This window comes from Alexandromys fortis, unplaced genomic scaffold (genome assembly GCF_014885135.2).
Source record: "Alexandromys fortis isolate MF-2015 unplaced genomic scaffold, M_Fortis_MF-2015_v1.1 scaffold_135, whole genome shotgun sequence".
In the NCBI taxonomy this organism is placed as follows: Eukaryota; Metazoa; Chordata; class Mammalia; order Rodentia; family Cricetidae; genus Alexandromys; species Alexandromys fortis.
The window spans coordinates 1,694,698-1,712,878 of record NW_026068036.1 but is presented as its reverse complement, the minus strand read 5'-3'; the positions used below and the strand labels follow the sequence as shown (position 1 = coordinate 1,712,878).

General features: G+C 42.6%; 1 protein-coding gene across 4 annotated transcripts in view; it reads left to right on the top strand.

The window, feature by feature from the left end:
* The first annotated feature begins 7,219 nt into the window (after nucleotides 1-7,219).
* Nucleotides 7,220-18,181, top strand: part of Zfhx4 (zinc finger homeobox 4) — a 181,961-nt gene continuing 170,999 nt past the window's right edge. For 2 of the 4 annotated variants that reach the window (XM_050165058.1, XM_050165055.1), the window contains exon 1: nucleotides 7,220-7,536. The gene's annotated coding sequence lies outside the window, so the exon portion shown is untranslated. Of the gene's footprint in view, nucleotides 7,537-8,828; nucleotides 8,921-9,666; nucleotides 9,853-18,181 lie in introns of those variants that run through there. The other 2 variants (XM_050165057.1, XM_050165056.1) reach the window with 2 other exon arrangements.

Below are 18,181 nucleotides of genomic sequence, written 5' to 3'. Positions count from 1 at the left end.
CAGATTCACCGAAGGGACTCGGGGATTAGTGGGATTCCAGTAGAATGGAAACAGAAGTTTAGGCTCCGAGAGGACGGAGGCAGGAAGCGACATCAGTGAGTAGGAAGGGAACTATGGCGAAGGTGCAAGCTGCTGAGGGAGAGGATGGAAAGGCAGCCTAGGTCAACCGGTTGGACCCGAAGCAGGAGCCACGGTCCGCAAGCAGGACGCGGACGGCAGAAGATGAAGAGGACAGTGGGTGGATCAGCGCTCCAGGGGAAGGCCAGCAGAGCTGCCTGCCAGGTGCCACAGCCCTGAACCCCGATCCCAGCGACGCGGGGACTTTTCCGGGAAGGACCAGGCTGCCAAGGGTCTCGGCGGCCGCAAGTCCCAAACACAAGCCTCACTAACTACTTTACAGCCACTTTCATTGATTTTCTTTAACAAACAAGCACAAAGCGCGTTATAGCAACACTTGCCCTACCCGCAGCTAGCATGCTCTAAGTTCTTAAAGCAGGGCTTCTCCGGGCAGCAGTTCTGACATTTCCAAATAAATCGTTTTTCCTTCATCCTAGGTTTAGAAAAACTACTCCGTTTGCCTATATAATTTGTGATTCACCTTCTAAAATACATAGAAGACAAGTCCAGCCTCAACTTTGTCAATCCAGTAGGGTTCGCTCGTATTTGCATATTAATTTTTGCTAATCAGAAGTAACTCAGTTTGGAAGGAAAATGCCGGCAAAGAAACCGACTGGTCTGCATCTGCGGGGAAGTTAACAGTGGTCTGGCAGGCACCCTTGAGTTAAGCAAGACCCCTTGAGTTGTCTCTGAAATAGTCCTTTAAAAATAAGGAAAGTATTTATTTTAAAGTAGCCCCCCTTCAAACGCCGTTTCTGCCCGAGGTTCTTCCACACATGTCAAAGGGTTGTTGAATTATTCATTATTGTAATTACTATCATCATTGTCATTACCCCCTTCCATGTGGAAATAATTTTATTATCGTAATTTGATATCTGAAGAATTTCCTGTTAGTCGTTTGATAATCATTTTTTTTCTACTGAAAAGAAAAGTTTTGTTTATAAATGAGATAGGGAAAATGTTTTAAATGCTTTGATGTTTGCTATAGATTTCCGTTTATCTAATCGATCGGAATGCCAATAAAATCGATTAAAGGTTTAGTGTTTTACAAACAACCATTTTGTGCTTTTTGATTTTACGTTCAGAATGATTTTAATAAAGCTAATGTTTTCCTTTAACAGTCTCTCTTTAAAAAGAAACCTAAAGCTTCATCGTTTTCCCTTTTATTGTGAGAAGTTCCCACTTGAAGTTCTTCAGATAGGAAAATACACACACAAAAATAAGCAATGGTTTAAATTTCATTCTCTTTTTGCCTGAGGTATTTAAATAAAGCCCTTTAAAATCTTGGTGAATTATAAGCGATCATTCAGTGATTGCGGAATATTAAATTAAACTTAGATAAATCCGCATTGAAGGAGGCAGCACCCAATCCTGAATTTATTTCCCATTTTCTCTAACAGCATCACTGCGCTCCTCTCCTCGCAATGACAATGTACCAAATCTGGGCATTTTGCAAACATTTTCCATATGCTTTAGCGGGGACTGATAGCCGAAGAGGAGAAGGGGATGGTGATCTTTTTGCTCTGAGGTATTTCATTTAACCTTTTGTCTTAGACTCTCCCTGACAACCATTTTAATGCAAAACTTTGAAAATAACGTAAAGCACTGTGTTTGCATTCACCTTTTTTTCCACCTTGCTGTTTATTCCTGAAATGCAGTTTTGCTTATAATCTGATGTGAAGCTATCATTTGTGTACCTTGGTAATATTTTGTTTAAGAAAATCTTTGATTAATTTAGTTTCTGCTGGTTGTCTTTGTAATTAAATGTGGATTTAATTATACATTTGGTAACTTAGATCAGATGGACTGATTGTTTGTGGTAGGATTTAACGGGGCTTTTGTGTCTGGCATTTAAGGACATTACCTACAGTGGTGGTTGGTGGCTTTTCCTCAACCAGAGATATCTGCACTATTGTCTCAGTGGATGTTTAGATGAATGTAGTGTCCTGCTTTCAAATGCTTTTATCTGGTGGCCGTTTCAGGATGCTGTGTCTATAACAGTTTATTGACTAGATACAGGTACTTTGGGGTTTTAGAAAGGTGACCACTTTCTCTTCTATTCCATGGCCGTTCCCCCCCCCCCTCTTTTCTACTTGTCTGTCTCTTCACATCTGGATAACCCCTTGGAGCTCTTCCCCAGACTGAATGTAAAATTTTCATTGGACACTCTTGTTGGAAATAGATCCATATGTTTGACTAGGGTGGGGTTGTGGTCTTGAGTCTGTGTGGTTTGTAGGGGGTGGTGGTGATAAGAGGTCCTGTGTAATTGCAATAAGAGCTGTGATAGTGCTTGTGAAGTTAGTCAACTGCTATTGTTTGGGGAGAGTCCCAGGCTGATTTTGTTTATAAACCCTGGGCTTGGTGCCCAAAGGGAAAAGAGGTCACTGTACTGTCTGAGCTCTGACCTCAAGGAGTCTAGAGGGCTCTGACTTCTCTCTTTTTTTTTCCTTTTTTCCCCCTCCCTTAATTCTTCCCTCTCCTACAGCACCCTTTGTAGCTCCTCCCCCTTTTCCCATTCTTTTCTTTACCTGTCTGTGTCTGAGTTTACTTAATGAGCTTTCCCACCCAAAAGGTCAGAACCTCTGGAGAAAAGAGGCTAAAGCAGACTGCCTCTGAAAAGCCTCAAGTGGATTTCAGGAAGAGAAAAATGTGCAGGGATTTGGAAAAACAGAGACGTTGGAGCAGGAGTGTATTTTAAGATAAACAAACAAACAAATAAGACTATAAAGGAGATAACAGACTGGAGGGCATCAGGAAAGGATCCAGCTGTCCACAGATACTACATATATGTATATACAGGGGCATAACTTGACTTCTCGATTTTGAAAGCCATAGCCTTTACCTTTCACATCCAAAGGGTCTTGTTTCGCCATGACAAGTCATGTTGAAACACACACACATACACACACATGCCTTTGTTACTTCTCAAGAAAACACATTTTGTTCATAAGAAGGCTTGGATACACACACACACACACACACACACCTTTTGAATTATCTCACTGTAAATACGTGCTTGTGACACCTTCCCAAGCAAGCCCTGCACTTTTCCACTCATTTTAATGTTCCATTTCCTCCTGACCTACACAAATCCTAATATTCACACACACAACACACACACACACACACATTAGAGAGAGAGAGAGAGAGAGAGAGAGAGAGAGAGAGAGAGAGAGAGAGAGAGTCAGTCAGTCTTTGGAATTCAGTTTTAAGTGTGGTGTTAGGAGCTGCTGAGTTAAACAAAAATGTTAGTTAACGTACTGCCTTTGTTAAATAGCCCCTGGGTGGAGAAGATCCAACAAAAAGAGGAAGGAAGGAGGGGCTGAGGATCTGAAAGTGTCTGTGGCGCTCTAAAGGGTTCCTAACGCTGAAATCTTGTAATACCTTGTTTCAAACAGAGCTTATCTATAGAGCCCGGAAGCCCAGTCAAAAGACTGGGAACCTTCCCCTTGGGCTGGAGTTGTTCTTGAGCTGGAGGATGCCGGGGAGAGGGAGGTGGGGCATTATGAGGGAATTGGTGAGGGGAGGGCCGAGGCAGGGAAGAATGGACAGCTGGCGACTCATTATCCCCTTTGGAAAGCCCAGAGTGTCCTCAGCGTGGATTTGTGAACTAAACTGTGCCGAGGAAAAAAGTCTAGAAGTAGAAGTTACCTTTTGTCTCAATGTTAATTGTTCCTTGTCGCCAACACTCAACACCTAGCCACTTGGTGTAGCCTTGGGGTTCGTCAACAGTAATGGACTCAGTGGCAAGGTGCTAGCGGTAGGAGAAATTTGGGCTCTGCTGGGGCAGCTCTGCAAAGTAGAGGGTCTAGCGAAAGTTCTCACGTCAGGAAAGCCTTGTGCTCCTTTCACTTTGAAAAATAAAGTAGGCAGCGCTCCATAGGGTGGAGGCAGGTTGGCATAGTTTAAGTACCGTGAGACGCTGCTGGGGAGCAGATTGGGAATCGAGGTCCAAGGTGCAGGGCCAGGGCTCGGAGAGACCTGAGGGGACAAGCTGGGGGTCCTGGAGCGGGCGACTGAGAATGAGATTGTGGGGGGCCGCGACTTCTTGGCCTGACAGAGAGGCTGGGTTCCGCCCGCGCCCCGAAGCAGCCCGCAGGCTGAGCTTGGTCGCCGCGCCCCTGCCGGCGGCCCACCCCGCGCAGACCAGCCGCGGCTCTTGCCAGCAGCTCTTCTAGCGCCGGCAGGGCGCTCTGAGGCCAAGCCCTGGAGGAGACTCTTGACTCTGCGCTAGTGCTCTCTGCCCCTTCCCTTGAGCCCATTAACCCCCGACCTCACCCCCAGCCTCTCTTCTTAGGAAAGAGGTGAAAGAAGAACAGAGAGAGAGATGATTAAAAACAAAACACACACAAGCTTTTGGAGGGCAACACTCCCTGAACAGAAGGGATTGCAAAAGTGGGCAAAGGCTCTCAGTCTGCTCTGCTTTTGTTTTCTTACATTCAATTCAATAACCGCCCTCTCCATCCAACACCACACACACACACACACACACACACACACACACACACAGTAAGAGCTGTTTTACAAGAAAGAGATGGGAGTAGGGATGTTGGGACAACTAGCCACCCAAAATTTTAAATCATTTCCCTTGTTTGACATTTGTTGTTTTGACATTAATGGCACTGATGTTATTGATAACCTTTCAAGGAGGGTAATAAGAGCAAAAGAAATAAAGAACATGCAAAAGCAATGATCACCTTCCTTGTCCACCATGGCAGGAGTGGACCCTTTCTGCACCTGAACCTGAAACAGACTTATTGTTCTCAGGTGTTTCCTTCATCATCCGCAATTCTCAGTCTGCAATGGCAGGAAATGGTTTTTCCATCAGCCAGCTTGTACACCGAGCCCTCTCCAGCAATGGACTTGATCCTTGCTCATTTGAACCTGAAACTTTCCTCTGCCTTCATTTCCCCTTAGTCTCTTGAAAAGTCCGCACCTCTTCCCCCATGCAGACACCTCAAATAGTTTTCTTATTATTATGTTTTTAAGCCAGGATGCTTGCTCTCTGGGGCCTTTTTCTGTAAACGGCAACTCTGCATAAAGCATCCTCTTGACTTACATGATACAGAAAATTCCCCGTATTTCCTAGCCCCACTGAGATGCAATGAGAGGCTGCTAGAAAATGCCTGGTGCAGTTGTGCATGCAACGGTGGGGCTGTAAACAAAATCACTTTAAAATCTTAGAAACCTTTTCACTGTGAATAGATTTCCTTCCAAAGAAGTTCGAAATGGGAGTCTTTGAAGACAGGGAATTCCCGCTACCTTGTGTTAACGTTTAGTCGCCTTGGTTTCTAAAACACTACTACAGGTACCTACTCCAAATTTCTAAAGTGGCCTTGGTTTTTTCTCTTCCTCAAGACCGTATCTAGGTTTTATTCTCTGCCCCAAGCCTCAGCATTTTCATTGCAATGTTAGCCAGTTGCTGAAGGCAAGCAGCTTTCCAGAGATGGGCCTAGCTCTGCTCTTTGAGGAGCTATAATTTCATCCTCCCAGGTGTTTTCATTCCATTTGCATCTATCCTAGGATGTAAGGACTATCCACCGATAGGTACAATGGCTTAGGCCCAGAAAGCCATGTTTCCTCTCTCTGTAATCCCACCGCTGTGCAAGAAACCGTTCTATTGGGTTTGGTGCCTTTGGTTCTAAGGCCTAAAACAAGGTTTTGAAGCAGATCCTGGCAATCCAAAACTTCAAAGGCCTGTCAGCTCAGAGAGGGTTGATGCCTCACCTGTCCAGGAAGCTGGACAGTGCTGGCATTTCCTGTTTGTAACCCATTTGATTTGTTACTCTTACCTTCACTCTGTGGTTCCTGGTTTTAAAACATTACATAAATGGTGTCTACTTGTGACCTCTGGTGTAGCAGTGTATCAAGATGCAGAGTAGCAGTATATATATGAATATATGTATATATATATATATATCCCCCACATTCAGTAGGGGGTATTTAAAAGTATGTCTATTCCGAGTGTTAGTTAATTATCTTTTAATGAAACTGTCACTCATATTCACATCTGTAATATTGGAAAGAGATAATTAGATTTTCAAATGAGAATCAGCCACCTTAAATTTTGCACAAGAAAATACCAAGTATATTTCACTCTAATGAGATCTGTAGCAGGGTTTTAAAATTCATCATAATGTGCTTCAAGAAAGATAACTCAACAGACTAGAAAGATGAAAGGTTTTCTTCCCTAAGTCTTCTTAAAGCTATTACATTGAACCTATGCGATCTGATAAAATATTCAAGAATATTACATAAAAGCTAGCACTGTACCCCAGTATCAGTCTTACACCCCAGACTTACTCTCATTTGGAAGTTTACTTTAACTAAACTAACCACTTCCATCTCCCTTGCCCTGGGTTTTCTCTGTCGCGAATGTGAGTGCATACAGTTTAAACAGAACGCCTGCGGATCCGTGTGCGGATTCTCCTTTGAAAGAGGCAGGGCTGGTTGGTGTTTGCACACAGGCAGGCACTCTTCATTTACATATATCTGCATATTTGCTCAGGCCCCAGCATTTCGCCATTAAAGTGCGTCCGAGTGCAGAGTAGAATAAACTATGTTAGAAAAAAGCTCTTAATTACCCTAGCTCATATTTCTCCTTAAAACTCCCCAGTAAACAAATCTCTGGTCCGATAGTAATTACTTTGCTTCATTTAAAAAAAAAAAAAAATCCCGAATGGTTAAAGGGCATTTCTTAGAAATTATTTGTGCTTTATATTCTTTCCTCGGCTCTCTCTGTGTGTGTGTGTGAACGTGTGTGTCTAATGAAGTTTGAGAGTTGTGCGCGGGGGCGCATGGGGTGCGAGCCCCGGAGGTCCCCATCCGCTGTCTCCGCGGTCGCCTAGTCCAGGGCTCCAGCCGCAGCGCTGGGAGCCTTGGAAGTCGCGAGGCTCCCGGGCTGCTCTGAGTCCCGGCTGCGCGTCATTTGCAGTCTGGGGAATGTTGATCACCTCACTAATTACACCTCTCTCCCCCCCCCTCCCTCTCCCTCTCCCTCGCTCTCCTCTCTCATTCCCAGAGTGCATATCGGGAATAGACACACAAAGACATGCGCACTCAACTTAATCAGCCATTTTTTTAAACAGGGCTAAAACGATAATAATTAGCAGAATAAAGACATATCGGATTTTCATTTCCTTTCCTCCTTTTCCCAACCCCTTCACAACCAAACAGCGAGACCGCGGTCGGCACATGCTTTAACTCCTCCCGGACCCCCGAGGACCGCTCCGTGCCCCCCACTTTCAGCTCCAGCGTTTTTATTTTCACCCAATAAAGTTCGAGGATTATTTTTTTTTATTTTTTTTATTTTTTTTAATGAACCCTCTCGTTTTACTTGGATGTGATCAGCTGTACGTAAAATAAAAGCAAAACAAAAAAGAGGCGAAGATCGAGTAGGAACTGCAGGGGAAATGGAAAGTAAGTTTTTTTCTTTAACTTTTATTGAGTAGTTTGTGTTAAATTTAGGTCGAGTATCGATTATCTTTCCAGCCTGATCTTGCACAATCTTTGATATTTCGCTCCCTCTCTCTCCCTCTCCCTCTCTGCCTCTCTCCCTCTCTGCTCCTAGCTGGCTTGCTCCCGCTCGCCCCAGCACACATTCCCTCATCCCGACTATCTCTTCCGCTCTGCCCCCCTTTTCCATCTATTTCCCCCATTTTTTGGCTCAAAGGTTTGCTCTGCTGAGAGAGTGAGAAGGCACGGAAGGGGGGGTGATTTTCTACTTGGGGGAGGACGTGCTTTTCGGGATTTAACTTTTGGATTAAGTGGCAGATCATCCACTTTCGGCTAGCAGTTTTGTCCTTTTCCCTGTCTTTTCGGGTTCTGCCTTCACCGGGAGCCGGAGACACTCTGGTGGCCCGGCGAAGCTGTCAGCTCCGCAGCGGCGCGGACACTGCCTGGGGTCCCCGCTCGCCTCTCGCCCCTGCACCCCGTTGAGATGACGCTTCTTCGGCACAGATCCTCCGAAAGTTTGGACGTTGGTCGGTGGGGCTTGGAGCCCCCTCTCCTCTCCTCTCCCTCGACCCTCCCCTGCACCTTTTTCGGGTTTCTTTTCTTTTCCTTTACCTTCCCCACCCCTTTGCAAGTTCCCCGAAGGGAGCTCACTGCGCGGGGCAGCAGCAGGCCGGGGCCGGTGCGCGCGGGGCGCGGGCTCAGGAGGACGGGCGAACGCCGGGCTGGGCTGCAGGTAGACACCGGTCCGCCGAGCCGCGGCGGGCAGAGACAGGCCGGGGCTGCTCTAGGCTGTGCCGGCGCCACGGACCCTGGCAGGTCCGTTAGGAGGCGGGATCTCCCGGCCTCCGGCTGTGGACCTAGGGGTGGAGGCAGTTTGCCCGGGGCTTGATCGCCGCCCTAAGAGGACACCCGCGGCTGGGGATCAAGAGCCTTTGCTTTCTTTTTTCGGTTAAGGGCAAGGGTGTATGGTGTGTGTTCCTGTGTGTGTAAGTGTAAGGGGGCTGTGGCCGACTGTGGGAACTGATTCATTCTTTGCCCCCAACCCCCCACCCCACTCCAGGGTTCCATGTCTGCAAATGAACTTCACCTCCCTAGCTTCAGCCGGCACCACGCGCGCCTTATGGCCAGAGCAGCTAGGCAAGCGAGCAGGGGCTGGAATTCGGCGGGTCTTGTCTTTTTTTTTTTTTCTCCCCCACTTCTTCCTCCCTCCCTTTCCATTCTTTCTACCCTTTTCTATAAGAAAAGAAAATAATAAAAATTCTCATGGAATTGTATAAAAGTTCCTCAGCGATGGCCAAGTTGCAGAAGGTTCCCTATCCAGTCCCCTTCCCCAGAAGACGGTGCACTGGTTTGTATTTCTTTTGTTACCTGTGATCCGGGCGGGGGGCTCCTTGCAACGCTGGGTCTGGGGTCCGGCCCAGATATGAGGCTCCGGCGGTGCCTTCGGCTGTGTCTCCACAGTTCCGTGCGGTCCTGGTGAGGTTTTAGCTACCGTTCGGTGAGACACCCTCCTTGTAGGTACCAAAGGTTCAGATCACAAACACGGACACCCCCCCCCCCAACACACACACACACACGCACACACACACACACTCCGACCCCTACACACACACACACACACACACACACACACACACAAGGAGTCAACACTCACAGACACACATTCGCTCCACTCCCCCCACCTCCAGCCCCCACCTTGCCTTCACTCTCCCCCTCCCCCAAAAGCACACACAGAACAACCCCCCCACCACCACCACCAAACAAAAACCCAAAGACAAGTTGAGTGGCTGAAGATGGTGGATTGACACTGACTCAGACAGAGGCAGGTTCACCAGGAAATCTGGCGATCCCGATTTCTGACAGTCGCATTTCCTCCCCTTGACCCCCCCCCCTTTTATTAACTCTGTTCCATGTTTAATCAAGGATCATGTAGATGGCAAAAGGAGAGACAGAGAGACACGGGGGGAGAGAGAAGAGAGAGGAAGAGGAGAGACAAGAGACAGGAGTGTTTTTTTTTTTCCTTTCTTTCTTTTTTTTTTTTTTATTGTGTTCTCCTGGATTTTCAGTGGCTTGATCCCTATAAACGTGGAGTGGTTAAAGCTCATATGTAGTATTATATTTTTAGTTGGGTGGATGGATGGAAGAATCAGGGAGAGGCTGCGGCTGCCGCTGCCTTTTCGGTTGGTGCTTAGATTAAAGCTGAGACTTGGCTGCGATTGGGACGCGACAGTGACACGGGCATCGATCGCTTCCATTGAGAAATGCAAAAACACAGCCCGGGTATGTAGCACTCTCCGCTGCCATCCACACTTGCTTTACTTCATATTTACTGACAAAACTGACAGAGCAAGCTCCGACTTTCTTTCTTTCTCTCTTTTTTTGCTCTTTTCTCTTTTCTAACTGAATAATAAGAAGGATGGTGTGTACAGTATTTGCTGGAAAGGATGGGTTTAAATAGAGCAGAAAGGGAATCTTTAGAATTATTTCACTTTCTCTGTGACTGTGCTTTTAGAGTTTTTCTTCTCCACTGAGAAGCATATTAAAGAAATTGAAGATTTTCTTTCCTCGTCTTAAAGAAAATAAAAAGTAAATCCTTAAGGGAATGTTTGATATTATTCAAGGGCTGGAGTTCCAAGCAGCAGGAAGACACACACAAATAAAAGACAGCTCGCCAGCTGTTTTAACCTCTGGCACCTGGCTTCAGTGCAAGGATCATAAGGTCCATACAGTTGTATTTTTAATGGTTTTAATATTTATGGCGTAAACTGCGGAGAGCATCGCTGTGTGTTTATTCAATAGCTGGCTGCTCCTGTATTTAAAAAGTAAACTCTTATTCGTCTGTTTTTCTTTTTTTATAGCGATGGAGATAGGGTCAATGAAATATGAGGGTAGTACCATAAATCTGAAAAGTGAAATGTACCCAAGGAACAAAGAAAGGTCAGGTAAACCAGCTGTGTAAGTCACAGCCACAGCACCCACTGTGGGGTGAGGCAGAAACAGAGGCTCTGGCTCTGGGAAGTGAAAGTTGCCCCTTAAAGTTAAAAACAGGCAACCTTGTTGGGTTCTATTGTAATCTTTGGCAGTTTTTGGCAGAGTAGCCCAACTCTGTTCATTAATTGTGAGCTAGTTGGATTATTTTAAAGGTGCTGCAACAGCAAGTGAAAACAGAAAGGAGGCTAAGAAAATTGCCGTTTAATATTGCAGAATTTACTGCTTCCATTCTGACCATGAGCCTAAATTTACACAATGAAATCTGATTATCTCTAATAACAATATTAGATCCTGCACTGGATGGATGAGAATTGAGGTGGTTTTGTTGATTGCAAGGGTTTAATGTTGCATTTCAGAATCTGATGTGGTTTGGCCTCCCTTCCATTAACTGGAAAACCCCTGAGGTTTTACAATTATTTCTTAAAGATAATACATTTAAGATTGCATTGGTAGGCTGAAGAAAAGTCATAAAGGCAAGAAGGGAAGCCCTTAATAACTCTTGAGGTTCAGACATGTTCAGCAGTTAGATTGGCTCTGACTTCACCAAGGGTCGACAATGTGTCATTTCCACGAAGCCAAATTGCCCTCTGCCTATATGATATTAATGTGCAAATCAATATTTCAGGGATTAAATTTCCCTTCTTCATTTTTTATGGTTTCTACCTCAATAAGTCTCAAGTCTATTAGAAGAGGCTGGATGATTTAAAATCTTTCACTGCAGAATGGCTTGTTGTAGTCTTGTTTCCAGGCCATTCTAGGTTTTTCGTTATAAAGACTAAAGGTGCCCTACAGAAGTTGTGAGGCAGTGTAGAGCCAGGGTCAGTAGTGTAAAGCTCTCCTTCGATTAAAGCTGTGATGCATTGGGGATATAATATATGTGTTTGTGCTTGGTATATACATTCTGCTGCTTTAAAAATATTATGTTAATCACCTATTGATTTATTTCAAAATCAATTGATGTCCCTTTCTTAGTAGTGATTTGTTCAGCATTCTTGAGGACTGTGTTAATTTTCTAAAACACTATGCATGGATTAGGTTGGTGTGAAAGTATGGGGAGGAAGAGATGTTTCATGTAGCAATGTTTGCCTAAGAAGTACTTCTAGAAATCATCGTTTTTGACAGTGATAATCAAGTGCTGCCATTTACATATATTGTTGTCATGGCTATCATTGAGTTTTCTAGCTGACTGACTTAGCTGGTGTCTGTTAGATGAGGCCTCCTTCCATCCTTCGGTATGTTTAGTTCCTAGCACTTAGTAGGAACAATACTTCTTGAGACTTTCTTGGAGAAACACAATTATATCAGAAAATAAATGAATTGGTTAGAAAACACAAAGTAGAAATGGGGGAAGGATGGAAATAAAAGACTGTGACTTTATCACATAATCTTCGGAAGGCCTACTGCCTATCATTTGGTCTTGTTTTATAGTCTTAAACCATCTGGACCAAGTTCCGCACAGCTGCAAGAATTTCATATGTGATAGAACATTTTTTCCATTCAGTGTGAAATGTTCCTTCCTAAAAACATACACCAGACTCGCTTAATTTAGTCTGTTAAAAGGAATGCACATGAAAAAGGACAAAAGGCTCTTTAATCTCTGCAAGCTGTTTGTTTTTCTTAAAGATTCCTGTGTGTTTGGGTTTGAAAAGTCATGTTTATTGAGGAGATGATTCTGAGGTGCGACACTAGGATAATCTATGGTTTTTGGACTGATGGCCACGCTCTTTCCCAATTTGCAGAACTACTTCTTATGCCTGTCAAAACACAGAGTTAATCTATCCTTATTTACAATTAATCTCAATAAAATTAATCTTAACTATGTTTTATTCAGTGGCTTAAAATATCTAATTATATTCAATTAACTGCCGTTATAGTAATTAACATTGCTTAATTGCCTCTGCATATGTTTATGTGAAGCTCATTAGTTGCTGCTGTCTCCTCTTCCCTTTTCTACTTGCTATTTTTGCTGTTGTCAAACCATTTTTTTATCTCCCAAGGTTTGACAGTGGCAATAGAACAGAATCTTGCAAAAACACTTTTTGGAAATGAGTGTGATTGCTCTCCTATCTCAGACACTTGTTAGGAGCCTTTTACTACTACTCTAACTGCTACCCCTGCCTTCATTTTCTTAGCCTGGATTTCTAGTACACTCACAGAATGTTTTCTGTCACTGTGGCTAGAAATCTGAGAAGCCGGGTCAGGCTTTGTATTTATAAATGAATGTGTCTGCCTAGTGGCTGTCCCCATAGGCAGTGTGGTTTTTCTGTTTTTGTCTTTTGGGGCTCTCATCCCCCCCCCCACCAAAATCATTCTAAGGGTTAAAGACTTGGCCAAGGTTCAAACTGAGAAGCGCCCAGGGAAAGTGCATGTGAATATGTACAAGTTTCATGTAATTAGTGCTTAATTATATTAACATATGCAAATTGTCAACTTAGAAGCTTGTTGAGCTGGCAAAGATCAGCTAGGCACAATTGCTATATTGTTCAGAAACAATAATGGATTTCAAGTTGGATTGTGGAAACACATAACTAGCTATCTAATTTAACTCATACCATGGTGAAATTTCATTAGTCTCCATGGAGACTGGTTTAATTGTGCTGACTAATGTTCTGGGCTGCAGAATGTCCTAAAAAGAAATCGTTGTTTGCCTAATCCACCTTACAATGACACTTGTTTGTACATGTTTCCCTTGTGTGGGAATTTGCATATGCAAATAAATAGTTTCTCTGCCCCATTTGTCATGGCTCTTCATTGCCCATGAAGAGGACATTGTTGCTCGGCTGTTACTGAGTCTCCCAAGACTGGATAGTGTCAACCAGTCCAGCTACATTCTTTCATAATTTGTTTCTGATTAATAGACCAGAGTGAGTCTCATTCTCTTTGGGCATCTGCAAGGCAAGGTCAGTCTCTTAACAACACAGAGTTTCTGCAGTAACTGAAGGACTTTGTCTTCTGCCTCTGCCTTCTGCCTTTTTCACCCATTGGTTGGCAGAATGATATTTAAAATAATGTGTTCTTGTTCAAAGAATGTCTCTACTAATAACCACTAGTTTTCTAAAGCAAAAAGATGAGGAAAGAAAGGAGATTCTGTTATTAGAATATTAATCCTGTTTTTGACAGAAAGGTAAACTGATATAATTGCTTTTCAGTTGAAGGCATGGGGGTTTATACAAGTGTGAAAGCATCGGAAAAGGATTAGCATTTTTTTGCATAATGAAAAGCTCTGTTGAATAGGGATCCAAATGGTTGACTGAATGACTAAGATGAAAGGAAGATGAAAATACAGGCTTCTCTTTATGTCTATGTTCTGCTCTCTCCAAAGTTATGTTTGTCCAAGACACGGGCAAACAATCAGTGCCTCAGATTTCAGCAACTTTCTTAGATGCCTTGAGTTTTCATCATGATTGAGAAGATATGGATGAAGAGAGTTCAAGCTAGTATATCAGCAGAGGTCTGTATGTAGATGGCTTTACGAAACAAATCGGCGTAGCCAAATATTGACTAGTGAGTATCAAGAATTCGCAGCACTTTGCTAGCAAGAATAGTGATTTTAGGAGAAGCCAGTGGTATGGCATGAATGTTAAGGTCATCTAATTACTGACCTTATAGTGTACTAGCTCCCGTTGATAAGGAATAACTACCTCAGTTGACAGAACACTTCACTGGGGGCAGAGTGGTGTATTCTACCTTTTGGTAATGTTAAGTGTTAAGTGGCCTAGTCAGCTTTTGTAAATTAAGAAGGGATAGCAAATGAAACTGCAAAGTTGTCTTCTTAGGCTTTAATTCATAAAGTTCTGAATGCAATCTTTTGGTTAGTTCATAGGTGTACTCTGTGTTTATTTTAAATTGGTGTTTTGAAAGATGTCTAGGAGCTGTACGCTCACTTGGAGAGATTTACAGTTGGGTTTTTTCTTGTACTAGTTAGAGGTATAATTGCTTATAGTTGACAATATAATCAGGTTTCTTGATGAAGTTTCTTCATAATGAGGGTAATAAGAATACCATGTGTTGGGACACCTTCAAAGGTGAGAATGGGTTCTTTTGCATGCATGTAAAACAAGAGCAGAATAGATCATTATTTGCATACATTTTGTATAAATGTATACATTTTATGAAAGCTCTTTCCAATTTGGAGTCACCCCAAATGATCCATGGGGTTTCTGTGAAGGGTGCCCCAGAGCAGAGCTGGAAGACTCCACCAGATATTCTCCTAGCTAGTAAGTGTGTCATCACTTTAGGGGTTCAGTTGCTTGCGTTTTGTCATGAAGGTTATGTGGAAACTTGAGAAATCAAAAGTGTTTTCTTGTAAATGAAAGTATCCAGGTTGCCTCTTGCGTACAGCATATTGTAAACGGAAAGTGTTTGATCTTTGTTATAAAGTCACCCAACTTCTTTACTAGAGTCCTTTTTAAAATTTGTCAAGAAATTCTGGATTGTTTCAGAAACTTTTATGGTTAACTTTATGATATGCTTGAAAAAAGGTCTTAAAAGAACAAAAAAATCCACATGGAGGCTATTTTTTACATGAATAAGGGTTTATTAAGGTATTTCCATAAGAAAAATGTGTTAATTTAAAAAATAAATTCATTTATATTTTAAGACATTGTTAAGCAGGCACCATGTGTTGTAACTGGCAGCGTTCCAGCCACCATGGATGCGGATCACACGTGGGTTAATAGTAGCTTATGTGATGTCTGCATTCTTAGGAACGGGGCAAAAGCCCAGGCTATTCTGATATCAGGATTGCAAGAATCAGACAGAGCAGAATATATGTTTATATGTGAACAGATGGACACACGTGAGAACTGAAAGTGCACAATTTCTTTTGGCACTTGTTTTCCTTATCCCTGACAACATAACCAAAATCTGAGTCTACTCCTGGTCTTTGAGGGCTTAGGGAAAAACAGGCTTTTAATGAGAGCTCAGTGGCATTATTTCCTTGCATGAGGATTGGGCTCCTTGCGATCTGCTGGAGTTGATATTGTGTTAATTCCCTCATTTTCAGAGGTTCACAAGTTGCCTTGGAAGTTTGATATGGTTTCACATTTGACATACAATCCCCAGGTCAGAAATGGCTGTTCTCCACTCCCCTACTCAAGGGGCTGTGAGTGAAATGGGATACTTGCCACAGAGGAATTTTTGAATATATGCATGGCATGTAAAAATAGCTTTGGCACTAAAGTCGTGTTTGGCAAGAGACATCCCTAATATAATTGTCCACTTTAGCATTCTAGATTTAAAAACAATAAATAAACAAATAGTAACAAATAGAGTAAATTGACTTGGTGCTTATGTCAGAGTGCCCTAATGCGCCAAGCAAACTTTGTTAGGTGTTTTGGTCTACAAGGAGGCTGGCATGGACATATCTAATGCCTGTCTGATACCCGTCTGTCCTGGGGACACAGGACTGCTCAGCGGTAACTGTGTAACACATAGTCTAGCACGTGTCACTAAAAACAAGCTTTATTGATTGCGTTTTGTCCTTGTTATTAAACCAGAGAACATTCATGAATATTTACTTAGATCTAAATAATTTTAACAAAAATTGACTTTTGTGTTAAAATATGCATTTTATAACTGTCCATAAAGCCCTTTTTCTTCACTCTAAAGAGAAAGAACACTCATTGCCGTAACAACATTAAAAAAAAAAAAACAGAAATTTACACTCTATTGTTTGTAACTTGCTGTATTCTTAAAAAGAAAACAAAATAAAATTTTGAAGGAGAAGATTTTGGAGAATCACAAAATTTGCTTATGTAGAAAAATGACCTGAGAAAATCCTAATAGTGATAGGTTAATCTTTCCTCCCAGGATATTTTTATGAAACCTGTCTTCTCTGAATTTCAGTTTGTAGCACTTTAAAAAAAGCGATAAACTTAGGAATGATGTAATTTGTATTTACTTATGACTTCCTGAATCTATTAAATGAGTTGTTTTGTTTTAGCAGATAAAATTGTGTTTTATTACTGATAACATTTCTGTTCCATTGGCATGCAAACACACACACACACACACACACACACACATCTGTTCTTTTTCTAATTGAATGCTTCTCTTTGCTCCGTAGATATGCTCAATAACAAACTATGAAAATTTTCTCCCAAAAGCTAAATGTCCTTCTTTTCTAAGAAGTGGTCAAAATAAGCTCTGTAGAAAGAAAAGCACGGAAGTTGTTGAGACCACCAAAAACTCTAAAGACTCAATACTCAGAGAACAGCCTTCTATCCATTCAGTTCAGTTCAGTTGGCTCCTTTGGAGAATTGGAAGTGAGTTCATGAGAAGCTATTAACTTAGCCAGCATGCCAGGAGAATGTGAAGACAAGAACTCTATTCCACCATTCAAGGATAGGTGCTTGCTCCAGTGTCTTGTATGTTTGGGAAAGAGATTGTTGCATGATTGAAAATGAAGGTTGTGAAGACGGTGAAGAGAATCAAAGAAAAACGTGTGAGGGCCGTCTAGCAGGACATTGTTTTCTCTTCTTGAGTCTGCTTTCTGCTTCGGAAGGGGGCTCAGCAGCAGCGGGGCAGCCTCCCAGCACTGTGACATGCTTTTGTGTTAAGTAACAGATTAGTCTAGGTGCTCTGAATGGCCAAGAAGAGTCTATGTTTCATAAAAATACAGATGACCTCAGTGACTTAAAATGCATTTTTAAGAATCATGGACATGGTGTGAACAGAGAGAAACTTTCCGTTCTCTGTGTGGAAAGCAAATGAGGACAAGGTCATGAAGTTTGGGGGGCAGCAGAATGTACAGAAAGAATGCACATAATTCAAGCCAGCCCACCCTTTCATTCTGTTTACTTTGGATTCACTCACTTTCTTTTTCAGTAAGTTTGTTTTATTCTCACTTAAGTTATAGATGAGAGTCTACTTAGACCCATAGACATCGTGTCTGTTAAAAGCTGTCATGATGAATTTAGATGAATAACTGACCTTGTCCAAGTGTTTAATCTTTGTAAGCCTCAGTGTCCTACTTTGTGTCTCCAGGTTTGCTGGACGTAAGTGTCATGAACTGCAAAGTAAGTCAGCGTGAGATGACATGATCTGTGGTCACTATGGCCATGCAAGGCTCTTCTTTAATAGCTGATATTAATGTAATATTTGGATGGTGAGTGTTTGATAATGTAAATCTACAAGGATCTGAGTAGAGTGGTTCCTCTCCCTGATAAGAAGAGATAAGAATTAGGCAATGAGTATGTCTAAGAGGTAGGGAAAGATATAAGAGCCTTCTCACATCTTTTTCTCCTTGGCAGTTCTCTGGATGACATCTAGCTTGGCAGGTGGCTCTTTCTCCACACCATTATCTCCCACTCCATCATCGCAACTTGATTTAGTTATGAGGACTTCTAGATATTTAATGCATTTCTGGTTCGTCATTTTTCTGCAAAGCAAATTAGGACAGAAACAGTTTTTAAATAATTCAAACCTTGGTCAATCTACATGAACCCAAGAATCCTGGCTGTCCATTAAATACAATAATAGAAAAGACCACAAAGCCCACTTCAGTGTTGCAGTGAACTCAATCTATTGAGAGCCTGTGAATTAGAGAGGGGGCTTTCCAAAACTGGCTTACAAGCCATTGAAACACTTTTCTATGTATTTGTTAGTAAGAGATTTT